Raw genomic sequence first — 23,159 nt, 5'->3', positions numbered from 1 at the left:
AAATACATATTCCTTTGACTATGAGATCAGGCAACTCCCGAATACCGGAGGAATGCCTTGTGTGCTATCAAACGTCACAACATAACTGGGTGATTATAAAGATGCTCTACAGGTATCTCCGAAGGTGTCTTGTTGGGTTGGCGTGAATCGAGATTAGGGTTTGTCACTCCGAGTATCGGAGAGGTATCTCTGGGCCCTTTCGGTAATACACATCATAATAAGCCTTGCAAGCAAAGTGACTAATGAGTTAGTTGCAAGATGATGTATTACGGAACGAGTAAACAGACTTGCTGGTAACGAGATTGAACTAGGTATGAAGATACCGACGATCGAATCTCGGGCAAGTAACAAACCGATGACAAAGGGAATTACGTATGTTGTCATAAGGTTCGACCGATAAAGATCTTCGTAGAATATGTAGGAGCCAATATGGGCATCAAGGTTCCGCTATTGTTTATTGACCAGAGAGGTGTCTCGGTCATGTCTACATAGTTCTCGAACCCGTAGGGTCCGCACGCTTAACGTTCGTTGACGATATTGTTGACACCAGATTTTGGCACGGTCAAGAACTTAATTAATATGGCGTCAAATGGAGAACTGATCTACATAAAAAAGTTTCGTATTGTCGATATGAACATCTTTGAAGTTTGGGCTATCGCCATCCGATCTCATCTCGAAGGCCGAAGTTGTGTTCGAAATACTGAGATTTTGTATTCAGAACACTATTCGGCTCATTACGCCCTCAAGACCGCCTCGTATGGAAAAATAATCTACACGAATTGTCTTCGTCTCGTCGAAACAATCGATTTTGATATAAAAATTGTTCCAATCCGAGTGCGTATGCAAAAGTTAGAGCCATCGGGATGCAGCTCTGTCAAGAGGCAGAAAATGGCGCACCCCACAAGACGCCCTGTCTGATGGGTAGCGCGACTATAGCTTGTTTTGCGCGAGGTAGCGCGAATAATAGCCTGTTTTGCATGAGCAATTTGACCCTCAAGATGACCTCTGATCAAAAAAATGTTCAACACAAAATTTGTTCGTCTCGTCGAAACGGTCAAGATTGCTTTTGGGCTCGTTTCCATCCGAGGTCGTTTACTGCCTCAAACATGACCCGCAAGGTGCAGCCAGGTTGTAAACCGAACCGTTTTAGAAAGTTTGATTCCGAGTTGGACCCACACTAGGGTTTTGAACGTGAATTGTAACCTTTCCTTGCACGGGAAGTCCATCCGCCTCATATATATCTAAGGGGTGACGGCCGATTGAATAACAACACACAATCGCAAACACATCTACAGCTTTTTCATCTACGTCTTGTCCTTCCCTCGTTCTTGCTCCCTCGTTCTTCGTCGTTCTTCGTGTTGGAGAGCTGCGAATCACGAGGCTCTAGGAGCGGCTTGGCCGACCTAGGGCAGCCCATAGCCGCCGTACTCCCCAACGGGGTCCCTCCCGGGAGTGTAGGGTTTCGGGTCCTCAAAAGCTCTCGCCGGTCGACTTGCGAATCGCGCTTCCGGTGAGACTCCTTCGACGTGAGCTGCGGTGCATCACCCCCGGCGTCGAGGGTACATGTGACGTGTTCGTGTGCAAACACACTTTTTGGCGATTCCGCTGGGGACTAAAGATCAATCGCCATCATCTTCCATCATGTCTGGCAACGACAAGATTCCCAAGCCCTCGGAAATCAACGCCAATAACATAATCAAGCCCAATTTTGAGGAGTTATCGGAGGAACATCACCAAGCTTATGAGGAGTACAAGAAGGCGCGTGAAGAGAAGGAGATGCAAGAGTTCCTTGCTAAGTTCAAGAAGGATCGCCAAGGAAATATCACTCCGGTTGGAGAAATCAAGTTTCCTCCTCTTCATGATGAACAGGTTAAACCCTCTGTAAGTAATAACTTCTCTCCCGAGGTATGGGCTGAAATTGGTAGTCACATTACTGATAGCAATAATCTTTTATACCAAATTTTCTTAGAAAATAGTAATGCTAAAAATAGTATGCCTCAATCATCTAGTGGTAATGTTGGTGTACCTGTTACCGCAGAAATCCCTAGTCCAACTTTACCTATTTCATCGGCGCCTCCCATGCCGATGAATTTTTATCCTAGCCCCACAAATCAAATTGTTGCTGCACCTGTTAATCCTATCATGAGTATGCCAAGTTCGGTGGTGACGCCGACCCAAACCCTACCTACAAGAGCAAACACTGTTAGATCACTGCCGAATTAGAATTCGGCATACATGCCACAATTCATACCTGCAACTACTAACCCTACTCCTCTTATGCTACTGCCACAAGCTTCATCATCCACTGTGGATGATGGTCTAGCTAATCTTAGAGAGGAGATGGCTAAGATGCTCCGAGAGAATTTTGGAGTTGAGTTACCAAGGAACCGTGTTTATCAAAAGCCATATCCAGAATACTTTGATGCAATTCAATGCCCTCCGGGATATAAAATTCTAGATTTTGTTAAGTTTAATGGAGAGGGCACAAAAACCACCTAGGAGCATGTTAGTCAGTACTTGGCACAATTAGGTGAGGCAAGTTCTCGAGATGAGTGGAGAGTACGTTATTTTCCTTTATCTTTAATCGGTACTGCTTTCTCGTGGTTTTCTGCGTTACCACCCGGTTCTATTACTACATGGTTTCACTTGGAACAAAAGTTTCATGATCATTTTTATAGTGGTGATAATGAGCTTAAGTTGTCACATTTTACATTGGTTAGACAAAAGCATGATGAATCGGTCTCCAATTACGTCAAGAGATTTAGAGATACAAAAAACCGGTGCTATAGTTTGGTGATAACCGAGAGAGATTTGGCTGATCTTGTGCTTAGTGGTTTGAGAACTCACATTAGAGAAAGGCTAGAAGGACATGAGTTTTTAAATATCAACCAAGTCTTGCAAAGGGCTTTGGCTCAAGAAAGCCAAAGCAAAGATCTTAAAGAGGTGTATAGATATAAAATTGATCGTCCTAAGATGAATATAGTTGAGTATGATAGTGACCACTCGGACGATGAGGGTGATATTTATGTTGCTGAATTTGTTTGGCCATCTAAGGCCAAACCATTTACTTTCAATGATTTAAAGCCGATTCATAAGAATTGTGATGAAGAGATGAAATTTACTTTCAACGTTGCTAAGTGTGATAGAATATTTGACGCTTTATTGCAAGCGAAGATTATTAGAATATCTCATACTTTACCGCTGTTTGAAGAGCTAAAACGGCGTGCTTATTGCAGGTATCATAATTCTTTTTCTCATGCTACTAATGATTGTAATGTTTTTCAACGACAGATACAATCGGCCATTAATGACAGACGATTGAATTTTTCTGAGATGCAAGTTGATAAGCAGCCTTTCCCAATGAACACCATGGATTTGGAGGGGAAGAAGATGTTAATTTGGCCCAGCATAGCCGAATCAGCTAATAAGAATAATATTGTCATTGGTGAGCCCAGGAAAAATAAGGAGAGCGACAAGGTCTTGGGGAGACAAGTTGTGCTTGATAAGCAACCCGATGGCAAGGAGATAATCAAGATCACCATCAAGAATACTACACTCGGGGGGCAACCACAAGTGCAAGAGAACACTCATGTAGAATTTGTTAAGCCCAAGAGTCCAGAGGTTGGCAAGTGGAAGACAAATGAGGCTAAAGTACAGCGCAAGAAAATCAAGCCAACTTTTGATATGTTGTTGTCCAAGTATGCCAATCAAGCGGCCGGTTCTAGCTCTAACCGGTCATCAAATTTGAAGCGCTCAAGGTCACCTCCTCGGGAAGAATTTCAGCATCATGCAAGGCCATATGGGTCATGGGCACCGGGACCATGGATGGCGCCACCCCCCTATGCGCCATACTACATGGGTGGTTTCAGTGGAGGATGGGGGCAGCCCCCAATGGCCCCTTATGCTTTTCATCCGGGGTGGGCAGAACCAAGGAGGCCCATTCGTGAGAGGCTCTCTTATCCCACAAGAGGCCGTTTGTACAATGGTGCCAATCGGCCAATGCAAGATAATCATGGAAGGGTTGGCAAGCAAGTGTGGCGTGCTAAATCACCAAGTGCTGAAATTTCAGAGCCTAGCAAGCAAAGGGAGAAGAATACTAGTGCTGAAACTATTATGATAGGCACTAAAGAATTAACAATCAAAGAGCCAATTGTTGTTGATAATCCGGCTAATTCTAATAAAGATGTGGCTGCTGTCCAGCAGGGTCCCATGGCTAATGATCATGAAGCTAGCACGAGCAAGGCCAAGTCAAGGGATCCAAAATATACTCAACCTAAGTGGTGTCCTTCCGGTCTGACCAAGGCGCAAAAAAGGAGATTGCAGCGCATGAGGAGTCATGAGATGGAGGAACAACAAGCAGAAAAGCTAAGGGATAAATTATTCGATGAAAGTCGTCCCATGGTACCCCCAAAACAAGTGTGTAGGCAAAAGCAAAAGGAAAACATGGCAGCTTCTGCGTTGATCATAGCAACACCTACACCACCAACGGAGGACGATGCGGCTACTATTACATCGTCCACTTTGCCTACTACTTCCTCTTCACTTGGAGATATTTCAGAGTCAGTGGACATGCTTGAGGAAGAAGATGAAATGCTTGATTACGAGTCTACACCGGTTCATGAAGGTATGGATATTAATATGGTGTATTACTTACCCGCTGAATTTTGTGCTATAGATGAAGAAGGGGAAGTAGCTCAGCTAGATTTTGGTCCTAAAAATGCTATATTCGAGAAGCTAAAAGAACCGGTGACGCACTTGAAGCCATTGTTCCTTAAAGGTCATATTAATGGACCGCCGATTGCTAGAATGCTTGTCGATGGTGGTGATGTGGTGAATCTTATGCCATATTCGGTCTTCAAAAAATTGGGGCTGCGTGATGAAGAGTTAATAAAGATCAACATGGTGCTTAATGGATTTGAAGGCAAAGAGAAAACTGAAGCCAAAGGTGTAATGTATGTGGAGCTTACAGTGGGAAGCAAAACTTTGGCTACCGCATTCTTTGTCGCCGAGGTGCAAGGTAACTACAATGTGATATTAGGCCGCGATTGGGTTCATGCAAACCAATGTGTGCCATCTACTATGCACCAGTTTTTAATTCAATGGGTTGATGATGAAGTAGAAGTCATTCATGCGGATAATTTGGCTTGTGTTGCTTTGGCAGATGCATCAGTGGATTGGCAACATCCCAATGCTACTTGCTTGACAGGGCGCGACTTATCAGAATTTGATTTTCTTAGCGCCACAAAAAGTGGTTTCGTGCCCGTTTCTTTAAAGCCGGTTGGCGATAATCGGCTCCAAGGTATGATGTATTTAAATGGATCCTAACTCAGAGTGGTTACAAAAGCGACTTGTACAATATTGCTACCTCTTGAGCACTGCGTTGGTTTTCCCTTCAAGAGAAAAGGGTGATGCAGCAAAGTAGCGTAAGTATTTCCCTCAGTTTTTGAGAACCAAGGTATCAATCCAGTAGGAGGCTACGCTCGAGTCCCACGCACCTACACAAACAAATAAGAACCTCGCAACCAACGCGATAAAGGGGTTGTCAATCCCTTCACGGTCACTTACGAGAGTGAGATCTGATAGATATGATAATATAATATTTTTGGTATTTTGATGATAAAGAGAAATAAAGATGCAAAGTAAAATAATAGGAAATAGAAATAGCTAAGTGTTGGAAGATTAATATGATAGAGAATAGACCCGGCGGCCATAGGTTTCGCTAGTGGCTTCTCTCAAGAGCATAAGTATTACGGTGGGTGAACAATTACTGTCGAGCAATTGATAGAATTGAGCATAGTTATGAAAATATCTAGGTATGATCATGTATATAGGCATCACGTCCGTGACAAGTAGACCGAAACGATTCTGCATCTACTACTATTACTGCACACATCGACCGCTATCCAGCATGCATCTAGAGTATTAAGTTCATAAGAACAGAGTAATGCTTTAAGCAAGATGACATGATGTAGAGGGATAAACTCATGCAATATGATATAAACCCCATCTTGTTATCCTCGATGGCAACAATACAATACGTGCCTTGCTGCCCCTGCTGTCACTGGGAAAGGACACCGCAAGATTGAACCCAAAGCTAAGCACTTCTCCCATTGCAAGAAAGATCAATCTAGTAGGCCAAACCAAACTGATAATTCGAAGAGACTTGCAAAGATAACCAATCATACATAAAAGAATTCGGAGGAGATTCAAATACTGTTCATAGATAATCTTGATCATAAACCCACAATTCATCGGTCCCGACAAACACAACGCAAAAGAAGATTACATCGAATAGATCTCCAAGAGAATCGAGGAGAACTTTGTATTGAGATCCTATAAGAGAGAGAAGAAGCCATCTAGCTAATAACTATGGACCCGAAGGTCTGAGTAAACTACTCACACATCATCGGAGAGGCTATGGTGTTGATGTAGAAGCCCTCCGTGATCAATGCCCCCTCCGGCAGGACGCCGGAAAAGGTCCCAAGATGGGATCTCACGGGTACAGAAGGTTGCAGCGGTGGAATTAGGTTTTCGTGGATGCCTCTGATGGTTTGGGGATACGTAGGTATATATAGGAGGAAGAAGTAGGTCGGTGGAGCCACGAGGGGCCCATGAGGGTGGAGGGCGCGCTTGGGGGGGTAGGCGCGCCCCCCTACCTTGTGGCCTCCTCGTCTGTTACTTGACGTCCACTCCAAGTCCTCTGGATCACGTTTGTTCCAAAAATCACGTTCCCGAAGGTTTCATTCCGTTTGGACTCCGTTAAATATTCTTTTTCTGCGAAACTCTGAAATAGGCAAAAAAACAGCAATTTGGGCTGGGCCTCCGGTTAATAGGTTAGTCCCAAAAATAATATAAAAGTGTATAAATAAGCCCATTAAACATCCAAAACAGAATATATAATAGCATGGAACAATCAAAAATTATAGATACGTTGGAGACGTATCAAGCATCCCCAAGCTCAATTCCTGCTCGTCCTCGAGTAGGTAAATGATAAAAACAGAATTTTTGATGTGGAATGCTTCTTGTCATACTTCTTAATGTAAATCTTTTATTGTGGCATGAATATCTAGGTCCGAAAGATTCGAGATAAAAGTTTAATGTTGACATAAAAACAATAATACTTCGAACATGCTAACCAAGCAATTATGTCTTATCAAAATAACATAGCCAAAGAAAGCTTATCCCTACAAAATCATATAGTTAGGCTATGTTTCAATATTGTCACACAAATATTCTCATCATGCATAACCCCGATGACAAGCCGAGCAATTGGTTCATACTTTTAACGCGCTTCAGCCTTCAACTCTTACGCAATACATGAGCGCAAGCTATGGATATAGCACTATGGGTGGAGTAAAGTATAATGATGGGGGTTATGAGAGAAGACAAAAAAGGTAGAAATTCTCACATTGACGCGGCTAATCAATAGGCTATGGAGATGCCCATCAATTGATGTCAATGAGAGGAGTAGGGATTGCCATGCAACGGATGCACTAGAGCTATAAATATATGAAAGCTCAACAAAAGAAACTAAGTGGGTGTGCATCCAACTTTCTTGCTCACGAAGACCTAGGGCATTTTGAGGAAGCCCATCATTGGAATATACAAGCCAAGTTCTATAATGAAAAATTCCCACTAGTACATGAAAGTGACAACATAGGAGACTCTCTATCATGAAAATCATGGTGCTACTTTGAAGCACAAGTGTGGAAAAGGATAGTAACATTGTCCCTTCTCTCTTTTTCTCTCATTTTTTTTGGGCCTTCTCTTTTTTTGGCCTCTTTTTTGTATATGTTTAGTCCGGAATCTCATCCCGACTTGTGGGGGAATCATAGTCTCCACCATCCTTTCCTCACATGGGACAATGCTCTAATAATGATGATCATCACACTTTTATTACTTACAACTCAACAATTACAACTCAATACTTAAGATATGACTCTATGTGAATGCCTCCGGTGGTGTACCGGGATATGCGATGAATCAAGAGTGACATGTATGAAAAAATTATGAATAGTGGCTTTGCCACAAAATACGATGTCAACTACATGATCATACAAAGCAATATGACAATGATGAAACGTGTCATGATAAACGGAACGGTGGAAAGTTGCATGTCAATATATCTCGGAATGGCTATGGAAATGCCATAATAGGTAGGTATGGTGGCTGTTTTGAGGAAGATATATGGAGGCTTATGTGTGATAGAGCGTATCATATCACGGGGTTTGTATGCACCGGCGAAGTTTGCACCAACTCTCAATGTGAGCAAGGGCAATGTGTGGTACCGTAGAGGCTAGAAAATTGTGGAAGGTTGAGAGTGTGTATAATCCATGGACTCACATTAGTCATAAAGAACTCATATACTTATTGCAAAAGTTTATTAGCCCTCGAAGCAAAGTACTACTACGCATGCCCCTAGAGGGATAGATTGGTAGGAAAAGACCATCGCTCGTCCCCGACCGCCACTCATAAGGAAAGCAATAAAAGAACACCTATGTGTCAAAATTGTTACACAACTTTTACCATACATGCATGCTACGGGACTTGCGAACTTTAACACAAGTATTTCTCAGTTTCACAATTAATCTACTAGCACACTCTAATATTACCACCTTTATATCTCAAAACACTTATCAAGTATCTAACTTCTCATGATATTTAATGAACTCAATATGGAAGATTAATTTCATGATTAAAGCAAATTACCATTCTATTTAAGACTCTCAAAATAATATAAGTGAAGCATGAGAGTTCAATAATTTCTATAAAATATAACCACCGTCGTGCTCTAAAAGATATAAGTAAAGCACTAGAGCAAAACTATATAGCTCAAAGGATATAAGTGAAGCACATAGAGTATTCTAACAAATTCCGAATCATGTGTGTCTCTCTCAAAAGGTGTGTACAGCAAGGATGATTGTGGCAAACTAACAAATAAAGACTCAAATCATACAAGACGCTCCAAGCAAAACACATATCATGTGGTGAATAAAAATATAGCTCCAAGTAAATTTACCGATGGATGAGGACGAAAGAGGGCATGCCTTTCGGGGCATCCCCAAGCTTTGGCTTTTTGGTGTCCTTGGATTACCTTGGGGTGCCATGGGCATCCCCAAGCTTAGGCTCTTTCCACTCCTTGTTCCATACTCCATCAAATCTTTACCCAAAACTTGAAAACTTCACAACACAAAACTTAACAGAAAATCTCGTGAGCTCCGTTAGCGAAAGAAAACAAAAAACCACTTCAAGGTAATGTATTGAACTCATTCTATATTTATAGTGGTGTTAAACCTACTGTATTCCAACTTCTCTATGGTTTATAAACTATTTTACTAGCCATAGATTCATCAAAATAAGCAAACAACACACGAAAAACAGAATCTGTCAAAAACAGAACAGTCTGTAGTAATATGTAACTAACGCAACCTTCTGGAACTCTAAAACTTCTGCCAAAATAGGACGACCTAAATAATTTGTTTATTGATCTGCTGCAATTGGAATCAGTATTATATCACGTTCTGGTAATTTTTAACAATTGTTTTCGTGAACAGAAAGTTTCTGGAATTTTCAGCAAGATCAAATAACTATCATCCAAGAAGATCCTATAGGTTTAACTTGGCACAAACACTAATTAAAACATAAAAACAAATCTAACCAGAGTCTAGATCAAAGATTTATTCCTAAACAGAAGCAAAAAGCAAAAAAAAACTAAAAATAAAATTGGGTTGCCTCCCAACAAGCGCTATCGTTTAACGCCCCTAGCTAGGCATAAAAGCACGGATAGATCTAGGTACTGCCATAATAATAAGATAGATCATGAAAACTCATTTCATATTCTCTATGTTCAGCAGCAAGTTTTCTTTGAGGCAAGCAAAAGTAATCAAAAGGGCTAAATTTAATGGGACAGAAGTCCCCAAGATCAATTTTGGGAGGTATAGGTTCCTCCTTCGGCCCTTCATATTGCACAACCAATTCATCATTATAAGCATTCTTTTGGCAGAATTTCGTGAGCCTATACTCGAGATAATATCCTAGCTCATTATTTCAAATAGCAAAATCATTATTAAGTTTGGAAATTCTATCAACTAGAACATTGGTAGGAACCTTTTTTCTAAGGTTTTCTTTAAAAGCAACATAGTCTAAAGATTGAAAACGCATTATTTCCTGTTGATCAAAGAGGATTGCCTCTATGGGAGGACGGCCAGCGTCCACCCTATAGTGCGCAAAGATCTATTTGGCCTCTTTTATTATAAATCTGAATTCATGTGCCAAAAAGATAGTAGCGGCGCACTTTACAGAAGAATGCTCAATATTAGAAAATTCTAGGAAAATCCTTTGTATGCAAGGATGCATGTGCATAAATTGCCTTTCAAGTTCAACTATAAGCATGGCGATAGCGTCCGCAAGACTACTAGTTCTATGGAGAATAGAACTACCCATTGAAGGCAAAGCACCGGCACAAGTAAAGAAATCTTGAATAACCCCTTTTCCAATAATATTACCACTACCGATTCGGAATTTTTTTAATGTAAGATGGGGGGTTCTTCAGCAGGAGCATCAGAATTTTCCATGTTATTATTATTGTCCATATCGACAATAATTTCCCCAATTTCAGACATAACGGCGGCAAACTCAAAGAACATGAGAAAAGAGGAAACGGAAAAGAGAGGGCGAATAAAACGGTGAGGGTGAAGTGGGGGAGAGGAAAATGAGAGGCAAATGGCAAATAATGTAATGCGAGGGATAAGGGTTTGTGATGGGTACTTGGTATGTTGACTTTTGCGTAGACTCCTCGGCAACGGCGCCAGAAATCCTTCTTGCTACCTCTTGAGCACTGCGTTGGTTTTCCCTTGAAGAGGAAAGAGTGATGCAGCAAACTAGCGTAAGTATTTCCCTCAGTTTTTGAGAACCAAGGTATCAATCCAGTAGGAGGCTACGCTCGAGTCGCACGCACCTACACAAACAAATAAGAACCTCCCAACCAACGCGATAAAGGGGTTGTCAATCCCTTCATGGTCACTTACGAGAGTGAGATCTGATAGATATGATAAGATAATATTTTTGGTATTTTTATGATAAAGAGAAATAAAGATGCAAAGTAAAATAAAAGGCAATAGAAATAGCTAAGTGTTGGAAGATTAATATGATAGAGAATAGACCCGGGGGCCATAGGTTTCACTAGTGGCTTCTCTCAAGAGCATAAGTATTACGGTGGGTGAACACATTACTGTCGAGCAATTGATAGAATTGAGCATAGTTATGAGAATATCTAGGTATGATCATGTATATAGGCATCACGTCCGTGACAAGTAGACCGAAACGATTCTGCATCTACTACTATTACTCCACACATCGACCGCTATCCAGCATGCATCTAGAGTTTTAAGTTCATAAGAACAGAGTAATGCTTTAAGCAAGATGACATGATGTAGAGGGATAAACTCGTGCAATATGATATAAACCCCATCTTGTTATCCTCGATGGCAACAATACAATACGTGCCTTGTTGCCCCTGCTGTCACTGGGAAAGGACACCGCAAGATTGAACCCAAAGCTAAGCACTTCTCCCATTGCAAGAAAGATCAATTTAGTAGGCCAAACCAAACTGATAATTCGAAGAGACTTGCAAAGATAACCAATCATACATAAAAGAATTCAGAGGAGATTCAAGTATTGTTCATAGATAATCTTGATCATAAACCCACAATTCATCGGTCCCGACATAAACACTGCAAAAGAAGATTACATCGAATAGATCTCCAAGAGAATCGAGGAGAACTTTGTATTGAGATCCTAAGAGAGAGAAGAAGCCATCTAGCTAATAACTATGGACCCGAAGGTCTGAGGTAAACTACTCACACATCATCGGAGAGGCTATGGTGTTGATGTAGAAGCCCTCCGTGATCAATGCCCCCTCCGGCAGGATGCCGAAAAAGGCCCCAAGATGGGAACTCACGGGTACAGAAGGTTGCAGCGGTGGAATTAGGTTTTCGTGGATGCCTCTGATGGTTTGGGGATACATAGGTATATATAGGAGGAAGAAGTAGGTCGGTGGAGCCACGAGGGGCCCACGAGGGTGGAGGGCGTGCCTGGGGGGTAGGCGCGCCCCTCTACCTCGTGGCCTCCTTGTCTGTTACTTGACGTCCACTCCAAGTCCTCTGGATCACGTTTGTTCCAAAAATCACGTTCCCGAAGGTTTCATTCCGTTTGGACTCCGTTTGATATTCTTTTTCTGCGAAACTCTGAAATAGGCAAAAACAACAATTTGGGCTGGGCCTCCGGTTAATAGGTTAGTCCCAAAAATAATATAAAAGTGTATAAATAAGCCCATTAATCATCCAAAACAGAATATATAATAGCATGGAAAAATCAAAAATTATAGATACGTTGGAGACGTATCAAATATCGGTCCAATGAGAACGATATGTATGAGTCCATAGAAGAGTTAGATGATATGGATAAATAGGACAAGGTTTTACCTCAGCCGATCCATTAGAAAAGATAGATATAGGAGATGGTTCAATTCCTAGGCCGACATTTGTAAACGAAAATTTAAGAGCCGATCATAAGGCTAAGTTGATCGAGTTGTTGAAAGAATATGTTTGTTGCTTTGCATGGGAATATCATGAGATGCCAGGTTTAAGCCGAGAGCTAGTGGAGCATCGGTTACCTATAAAGGCCGGTTTTAGACCATACAAACAATCAGCCATAAAGTTTAATCCAAAAATGTATGACCGGATCAAGGAAGAGATCGGTCGTTTGCTTAAAGCTAATTTTATTAGGCCTTGTAGGTATGCCGAGTGGATTTCTAACATTGTACCAGTAGAGAAGAAAGGCTCCGGCAAGTTGAGGGTGTGCATTGATTTAAGAGATTTGAATAGAGCTACACCTAAAGATGAGTATCCTATGCCAATAGCTGATATGCTTATTAATGATGCGTCTGGACATAAGGTCATTAGCTTTCTTGATGGTAATGTAGGGTATAACCAGATTTTTATGGCCGAAGAGGACATGTCCAAAACGGCTTTTCGATGCCCCGGTTTCCTTGGTTTATTTGAGTGGACGGTGATGACCTTTGGATTAAAGAATGTCGGCGCCACGTATCAAAGGGCTATGAATTTAATTTTTCATGATTTACTTGGTGTTATACTTGAGGTCTATATTGATGATATTGTTGTCAAATCGGATGCTTTTGAATCTCACTTAGCCGATTTGCGTTTGGCTTTTGAAAGAATGAGGAAATATGGGATGAAAATGAATCTTTTAAAGTGTGCCTTTGGTGTATCAGCTGGGAAGTTTATGGGTTTCATTATTCATGAAGATGGCATGGAAATTGATCCCAAAAAGATAGAAGCTATACAGAAAGTAGAGGCTCCAAAATGCAAGAGAGATGTGCAAAAATTCCTTGGCAAGATCAATTATTTGAGGAGGTTCATAGCCAATTTATCAGGGGAGGTTGATGCATTTACTCCTATCCTTCGGTTAAAGAATGATGTTGATTTTACTTGGGGGGGAAAACAGCAAGAGGCATTTGATATGATTAAGAAATATTTGTGCACTCCCCCGGTTATGAAGGTGCCCAGGCACAGGGAGACATTTAGACTTTACATTGCAGCGGAGGAAGGTGTTATTGGTGCTGTTTTGACTCAAGAGACCGAAGGAAAGGAGCATGCTATTACTTATTTGAGCCGACGCTTATTAGACGTTGAGACATGGTATACATTTATTGAGAAATTATGCTTATGCGTATATAATGCTTGCACAAAATTGAGACATTATCTAGTGCCTAGTACTTGCATTATAGCTTGTCAAACCGATGTCATCAAATACATGTTGCATAGGCCAATTCGAGTGGTAGAATTGGCAAGTGGGCTTATGCTTTAATTGAATATGATTTGGCTTATGAATCAGTGAAATCCATGAAAGGCCAAATTGTTGCTAATTTTATTGTTGAGCATCGGATTGATGACAAGCATGATATTGATATAAACCTTGTCTCATTAGTACCATGGAGATTATATTTTGATGGTTCAGTTTGTAGCAATGGCCAAGGTGTTGGTATTGTTTATATATCTCCTCATGGTGCTGTTTTTGAAGCCTCATGCCGCTTAGAATACTTTTGCACAAATAATCAAGCCAAATATGAAGCATTCTTATTCGGCTTAGAGATGTTGCTTGCCATAGGTGCTACACATATTGAGGCTTTTGATGATTCGTTATTAGTAGTGCAACAAATATCCAAAGTCTTTCAATGTTTTGACGAATCACTTAATGTTTATCTTGATAAATGTCTAGATATAATTTCTACTTTGGATTATTTTAGCATTGCTCATATATCTAGACATGACAATTGGAGAGCAAATGAGTTGGCACAACAAGCATCCGGCTATCATGTTGATCATGGCATGTTTCATATTTCTGAAAGACCGATGTCTAGTCTTGCCAACATAGAGGGGGCCGAACCGGAGCCCACCGTTTCGGCCACTAATGATATATTTAATGCAGGAGAAAATCAAGACTGGAGGAAGCCCATTATTGATTATTTGTGTGATCCTAGTAAAAGGGTGGACAGGACTATTCGGCGTATGGCTTTCAAATACACAATGAGAGATGATGGTCTCTATTGCCGATCAGTTGATGATGTTCTTTTAAAGTGCTTGGACGAGGACCAAGCGAGAGTTGCTATGAGAGAGGTCCATGAAGGTATTTGTGGCACTCATCAGTCGGCTCCCAAGATGAAATGGTTACTACGACGTGCTGGATTTTATTGGCCGACAATGGTTAATGATTGCTTCCGGTACTATAAAGGATGTGAAGCTTGTCAAAAGTTTGGTGATATTCAGCTAGCTCCCGCTGCTATGTTACATCCTATTATCAAGCCGTGGCCTTTTAGAGGTTGGGGATTGGACTTTATTTGAGAGATTCATCCTTCTTCCTCAAAGGGGCATCGGTTCGTGTTGGTGGCAACTAATTATTTCACTAAATGATCTGAAGCAATACCACTAAAAAATATGACGCATACAGAGGTAATTCAATTCATAACTGAGCATATTATTCATAGATTCGGCATTCCTCAAACATTAACTACAGACCAAGGTTCATCCTTTATGTCACATCAAGTCAGAGAATTTGCCGAATCATATAAGATAAAGTTGCTCAATTCCTCTCCATATTATGTCCAAGCCAATGGACAAGCTGAGTCTAGTAATAAAGTATTAATCAAGCTCATCAAGAAGAAGATTGAGGATAATCCAAGGAGATGGCATGAGCTATTGTCCGAAGCTTTGCGGGCACACAGAATCTCAAGGCATGGTGCTACAAAAGTAACTCCATATGAGCTCGTATATGGTCAAGAGGCCGTTTTACCAGTGAAAGTGAATTTGAATGCTTTGAGAATAGCCAAACAAAATGATTTATCGGTGGTGGACTTCTATAACTTGATGATGGACAATATTGATGAAGTAGCCGATAAACGTTTGTCTGCTTTGAATGCCATAGAGAGAGATAAGTTGAGGGTGGCAAGAGCTTACAATAAGATGGTCAAGTTGAAGAATTTTCAAGTTGGCGATCTTGTGTGGAAGGTGATTCTACCAATTGGTTCAAAAGATAGAAAATTCGGGAAGTTCTCCAAGTTGGGAAGGTCCTTTTAAGATTACAAGAGTGGTTCCCGGAAACTCATATTTGGTGGAATCCGTACAAGGCACATTATTACCTCGAGCTCTCAATGGCAAATATTTAAAGAAGTATCACCCAAGTGTGTGGCAAGAAGCCTAGATATGCAAACGGCCGATATATAACTATCGCCCTTAGCATAAACATGGCCGATATATAATTATCGCCCTAAGAAACTATAAATGGCCGATGGAGTGTTGACATCGTCCTTAGAACAAACATGGTAAAAGTTATTTTTCGGCACGCTAGCTTTGCCGAAAAACAGGGGGGCATGTGTTGACACCAGATTTTGGCACGGTCAAGAACTTAATTAATATGGCCTCAAATGGAGAAGTGATCTATATAAAAAAGTTTTGTATTGTCGATATGAACATCTTTGAAGTTTCCACCATCGCCATCCGATCTCATCTCGAAGGCCGAAGTTGTGTTCGAAATACTGAGATTTTGTATTCAGAACACTATTCGGCTCATTACGCCCTCAAGACCGTCTCTTATGGAAAAATGATCTACCCAGTTTGTCTTCGTCTCGTCGAAACGACCGATTTTTATATAAAAATCATTCCAATCCGAGTTTGTATGCAAAAGTTAGAGCCCTCGGAATGCAGCTCTGTCAAGAGGCAGAAAATGGCGCGCCCCACAAGACGCCCTGTCTGATGGGTAGCGCGAGTATAGCCTGTTTTGGGCGAGGTAGCGCGAATAACAGCCTGTTTTGCATGAGCTATTTGACCCTCAGGATGAACTCTGATCAAAAAATGTTCAACACAAAAGTTGTTCGTCTCGTCGAAACGGTCAAGATTGCTTTTGGGCTCGTTTTCATCCGAGGTCGTTTACTGCCTCAAACATGACCCGCAAGGTGCAGCCAGGTTGTAAACTGAACCGTTTTGGAAAGTTTGATTCCGAGTTGGACCCAAACTAGGGTTTTGAACGTGAATTGTAACCTTTCCTTGCACAGGAAGTCCATCCGCCTCATATATATCTAAGGGGTGACGGCCGATTGAATAACAACACACAATCGCAAACACATCTACAGCTTTTTCATCTACGTCTTGTCCTTCCCTTGTTCTTGCTCCCTCGTTCTTCATCGTTCTTCGTGTTGGAGAGCTGTGAATCGCGAGGCTCTAGGGGCGGCTTGGCCGACCTAGGGCAGCCCATAGCCGCCGCACTCCCCGACGGGGTCCCTCCCGGGAGTGTAGAGTTTCGGGTCCTCAAAAGCTCTTGCCGATCGACTTGCGAATCGCGCTTCCGGTGAGACTCCTTCAATGTGAGCTGCGGTGCATCACACCCGGCGTCAAGGGTACACGTGACGTGTTCGTGTGAGAACAGATATAGTACTATATGAGTTATGTATGTTGGTGACCGAATGTTGTTCGGACTCCCGGATGAGATCACGGACATGACGAGGAGCTCCGGAGGTAAAGATTGATATATAGGATGATATGGTTCGGCCAAGGGGTGAAGCCCACGGAGCTTTAGGTCGGTGCAAAAGGAGTTTTGCGGAGGCCAGGGGGCAAACGCCGGAGACCCTGGCGTCTCGCCCTGGGCCAGACGCCGAGGTCCATGGCGTCTGGGCCAGACGGCAAGGACTGTGGTGTCTGGTCCTGGAAGTCCGAGAAGGACTCTTCCTTGCGGGCAAAACCGACTTTGAGGAGGCTTTTACTCCAAGTTTCGACCCCAGGGCTCAACATATAAATAGAGGGGCAGGGCTAGCACCTGGAACACATCAAGGATCACCAAGACGTGTGCCCGCAACCCCGTCCCCTCTAGTTTATCCTCCATCATAGTTTCCGTAGTGCTTGGCGAAGCCCTATGAAGATTGTTCTTTACCAACACCGTCACCACGCCGTCGTGCTGCCGGAACTCATCTACTACTTCGCCCATCTTGCTGGATCAAGAAGGCGAGCACGTCATCGAGCTGAACGTGTGTTGAACGCGGAGGTGTCGTATGTTCAGTACTTGATCAGGATGGATCATGAAGGTGTACGACTACATCAACTGCGTTACTAAACGCTTCCGCTTTCGGTCTACAGGAGTACGTGGACACACTCTCCCGTCTCGTTGCTATGCATATCCTAGATAGATCTTGCGTGATCATAAGAAAAAAAATTAAATACTGTGTTCCCCCAATAGGGGTATCCGAGCCAGGTCTATGCGTAGATGACATGCACGAGTAGAACACAAAGAGTTGTGGGCGATAATAGTCATACTGCTTACCACCAACGTCTTATTTTTATTCAGCGGTATTGTTGGATGAAGCGGCCCGGACCAACATTACATGACCACGTTCATGAGACCGGTTCTACCGACGTGCTTTGCACACAGGTGGCTGGCGGGTGTCTGTTTCTCCAACTTTAGTTGAATCGATTTTGACTACGGCCGGTCCTTGTTGAAGGTTAAAACAGCACACTTGACGAAAAATTGTTGTGGTTTTGATGCGTAGGTAAGAACGGTTCTTGCTAGAAGCCCGTAGCAGCCACGAAAAACTTACAACAACAAAGTAGAGGACGTCTAACTTGTTTTTGCAGGGCAGGCTGTGATGTGATATGGTCAATATGTGATGAGATATAAATTGTTGTATGAGATGATCATGTTTTGTAAAAGTTATCGGCAACTGGCAGGAGCCTTATGGTTGTCGCTTTATTGTATGAAATGCAATCTCCATGTAATTGCTTTACTTTATCACTAAGCAGTAGCGATAGTCGTAGAAGCAATAGTTGGTGAGACGACAACGATGCTATGATGGAGATCAAGGTGTCAAGCCGGTGACGATGGAGATCATGACGGTGCTTTGGAGATGGAGATCAAAGGCACAAGATGATGATGGCCATATCATGTCACATATTTTGATTGCATGTGATGTTTATCTTTTATGCATCTTATTTTGCTTAGTACGGTGGTAGCATTATAAGATGACCCCTCACTAAATTTCAAGGTATAAGTGTTCTCCCTGAGTATGCACCGTTGCGACAGTTCGTCGTGTCGAGACACCACGTGATGATCGGGTGTGATAAGCTCTACGTTCACATACAACGGGTATAAGACAGTTTTGCACGTGCATAATACTCGGATTAAACTTGACAAGCCTAGCATATGAAGATATGGCCTCGGAACACTGAGACCGAAAGGTCGAACGTGATCAACATAGAGATGTTCACCATTGAAAACTACTCCATCTCACGTGATGATCGGACATGGTTTAGTTGATATGGATCACGTGATCATTTAGATGACTCGAGGGATGTCTATCTAAGTGGGAGTTCTTAAGTAATATGATTAATTGAACTTAATTTATCATGAACTTAGTCCTAATTATATTTGCATATCTATGTTGTAGATCAATAGCTCGTGTATAGCTCCCCTGTTTTATTTTTGATATGTTCCTGAGAAAACTAAGTTGAAAGATGATAGTAGAAATGATGCGCACTGGGTCCGTGATCTGAGGATTAGCCTCATTGCCGCACAGAAGAATCATGTCCTTGATGCACCACTAGGTGACGAACCTGTTGCAAGAGCAGATGCAGACGTTATGAACGTTTCGCAAGCTCAGTATGATGACTACTTGATAGTTTAGTGCACCATGCTTTACGGCTTAGAACCTGGACTTCAAAAATGTTTTGAACGTCATGGAGCATATGAGATGTTCCAAGAACTGAAATTGGTATTTCAGACTCATGCCCGTGTCGAGAGGTATGAGACCTCTGACAAGTACTTTTCCTACAAGATGGAGGAGAATAGCTCAGCTAGTGAGCATGTGCTCAGAATGTCTGGGTACTACAATCGCTTGAATCAAGTGGGAGTTAATCTTCCAGATAAGATAGTGACTGACAGAGTTCTCTAGTCACTATCACCAAGTTGGTGGAACTTCGTGATAAACTATAATATGCAAGGGATGACGAAAACGATTCCCAAGCTCTTCGCGATGCTGAAATCAGCGAAGGTAGAAATCAAGAAATAGCATCAAGTGTTGATGGTTAACAAGACCACTAGTTTAAAGAAAAAGGGCAAGGGAAAGAAAGGGAAATTTCAAAAAGAATGGCAAGAAAGTTGCCACTCCCATGAAGAAGCCCAAAGCTAGACCCAAGCCTGAAACTGAGTGCTTCTACTGCAAAGGAAATGGTCACTTGAAGTGGAACTGCCCTAGATACTTGGCGGATAAGAAGGATGGAAAAGTGAACAAAGGTATATTTGATATACATGTTATTGATGTGTACTTTACTGGTGTTTATAGAAAACCCTCGGTATTTGATACTGGTTCAGTTGCTAAGAGTAGTAACTCGAAACAGGAGTTGCAAAATAAACAGAGACTAGTTAAGGGCGAGGTGACAATGTGTGTTGGAAGTGATTCCAAGGTTGATAAGATCACCATCGCACACTCCCTTTAACTTCGGGATTAGTGTTGAACCTAAAATAAATGTTATTTGGTGTTTGCGTTGAGCATGAATATGATTGGACCATGTTTCTTGCAATACGGTTATTCATTTAAGTCAAAGAATGTTGTTCTATTTACATGAATAAAACCTTCTATGGTCATACACTCAATATAAATGGTTTATTGAATCTCGATCACGGTGATACACATATTCATAATATTGATGCCAAAAGATGCAAAGTTGATAATGATAGTGCAACATATTTGTGGCACTGCCGTTTAGGTCATATTGGTGTAAAGCACATGAAGAAACTCCATGCGGATGGACTTTTGGAATCACTTGATTATGAATCATTTGATGCTTGCGAACCATGCCTCATGGGCAACATGACTAAAACTCCGCTCTCCGGAACAATGGAGTGAGCTACTAACTTATTGGAAATAATACATACCGATGTATGTGGTCCGATGAATGTTGAGGCTCGCGGTGGGTATCATTATTTTCTGACCTTCACAGATGATTTGAGCAGATATGGGTATATCTACTTGATGAAACATAAGTCTGAAACATTTGAAAAGTTCAAAGAATTTCAGAGTGAGGTGGAAAATCATCATAACAAGAAAATAAAGTTTCTACGATCTGATCGTGGAGGTGAATATTTGAGTTATGAGTTTGGTCTTCATTTGAAACAATGTGGAATAATTTCGCAACTCACGCCACCTGGAACACCACAGCATAATGGTGTGTCCGAACATCGTGACCGTACTTTATTAGATATGGTGCGATCTATGATGTCTCTTACTGATTTACCGCTATCGTTTTGGGGTTATGCTTTAGAGACAGCTGCATTAACATTAAATAGGGCACCATCTAAATCCGTTGAGATGACACCATATGAACTGTGGTTTGGCAAGAAACACAAGTTGTCGTTTCTTCAAGTTTGGGGCTGTGATGCTTATGTGAAAAAGCTTCAACCTGATAAGCTCGAACCCAAATCGGAGAAATGTGTCTTCATAGGATACCCAAAGGAGACTGTTGGGTACACCTTCTATCACAGATCCGAAGGCAAGATATTCGTTGCTAAGAATGGATCCTTTCTAGAGAAGGAGTTTCTCTCGAAAGAAGTGAGTGGGAGGAAAGTAGAACTTGATGAGGTAATTGTACCTTCTCGAATTAGAAAGTAGCTCATCACAGAAAACCGTTCCCGTGATGCCTACACCAACTAGAGAGGAAGCTAATGATAATGATCATGAAACTTCAGATCAAGCTACTACCAAACCTCGTAGGTCAACCAGAATACGTTCCGCACCAGAGTGGTACGGTAATCCTGTCTTGGAAATCATGTTACTAGACCATGATGAACCTACGAACTATGAGGAAGCGATGATGAGCCCAGATTCCGATAAATGGCTTGAGGCCATGAAATCTGAGATATGATCCATATATAAGAACAAAGTGTGGACTTTGGTGGACTTGCCCGATGATCGGCAAGCCATTGAGAATAGATGGGTCTTCAAGAGGAAGACGGACGATGATAGTAGTGTTTCTATCTACCAAGCTCGACTTGTCAAAAAAGGTTTTTGACAAGTTCAAGGTGTTGACTACGATGAGATTTTCTCACTCGTATCGATGCTTAAAGTCTGTCCGAATCATATTAGCAATTGCCACATTTTATGAAATCTGGCAAATGGATGTCAAAACTGCATTCCTTAATGGATTTATTAAAGAAGAGTTGTATATGATGCAACCAGAAGGTTTTCTCAATCCTAAAGGTGCTAACAAAATGTGCAAGCTCCAGCGATCCATCTATGGACTGGTGCAAGCATCTCGGAGTTGGAATATACGCTTTGATGAGTTGATCAAAGCATATAGTTTTATACAAACTTGCGTTGAAGCCTATATTTACAAGAAAGTGAGTGGGAGCACTACAACCTTTCTCATAAGTATATGTGAATGACATATTGTTGATCGGAAATGATGTAGAATTTTCTGGAAAGCATAAAGGAGTGTTTGAAAGGAGTTTTTCAAAGAATGACCTCGGTGAAGCTGCTTACATATTGGGCATCAAGATCTTTTTTCGATAAAGGGTGATTTTATTATCTCAAAATGTAGCATCAAGTGGATACAAAGCATTATGAGTAACACCCGGCCTCTGCATAACTAAGATGCATACAGCCAAAACCAAAAGTCTGACAAAAAATCATGAAATACAAACCGACAAATCGGCAACAGTAGAGTCCTATAGACCGACACTATGCCTATGTCGAAGAAGGTGGTGGACCAATCCGTAGGTTATGCTGCCATCCATGTCGCGAAAAAACCTCAGTAGCCACCTGCTCCAATCGCGTACACACTGCCTTGAACAATGGTTGGTACTCCGGTCGTTGTAGCATAGACCATGTACGTAGCGAGTGTGTACACCGAAAAATAACTTGTAGAGGAGAAGCATTTTTGTCATTAAAAATCAAATCATTTCTACATAGCCAAAGCGACCAAATTAAGGCATACGCTCCCATCCTTATTAGCTTTTTGAACCTATTTGGTATTCCGTCCAACCAATGACCAAAAATATTGGCAACACTTATGGGCGGATATAAATTTGACGCTATTTGGATGACTGACCATGTAGAATGTGCAAACTTGCATTGAAAGAAGAGGTGTTTGATTGTCTCATCATGAGTACAGAAACAACACTTCTTACTCCCTGGCCAGTTGCACCGTGCGAGGTTGTCTTTCGTTAACACAACTCCCCTACGAATATACCACATAAAGATTTTCACTTTTAGTGCAATCTTGGACTTCCAAATTTTCTTGTTATTACTCACTGGTACCTCAGAATGCATGAGTGCACGGTACATAGAGTCTACCGTGAAAGACCCTGATGTAGTAAGGTTCCAGCGAAACACATCCCTGCCTTGCGTCAGGTTAATTGAATACAACCGGGATAAGAGATTATGCCATGACACTAGTCGGGGGCCAACCAAATCCCGCCTGAACGAAATATTCGGCGGGGGGGAACTGAGCACGTGCGCAATAGTATTATTCTTATCGCGAGCAATGGTATATAAGGCTGGATATTGTTCTCTGAGACTGGCATTGCCTAGCCAGATATCTTCC

This window comes from Aegilops tauschii, chromosome 3 (genome assembly GCF_002575655.3).
Source record: "Aegilops tauschii subsp. strangulata cultivar AL8/78 chromosome 3, Aet v6.0, whole genome shotgun sequence".
NCBI lineage: Eukaryota > Viridiplantae > Streptophyta > Magnoliopsida > Poales > Poaceae > Aegilops > Aegilops tauschii.
This window is presented reverse-complemented; position numbering follows the sequence as displayed.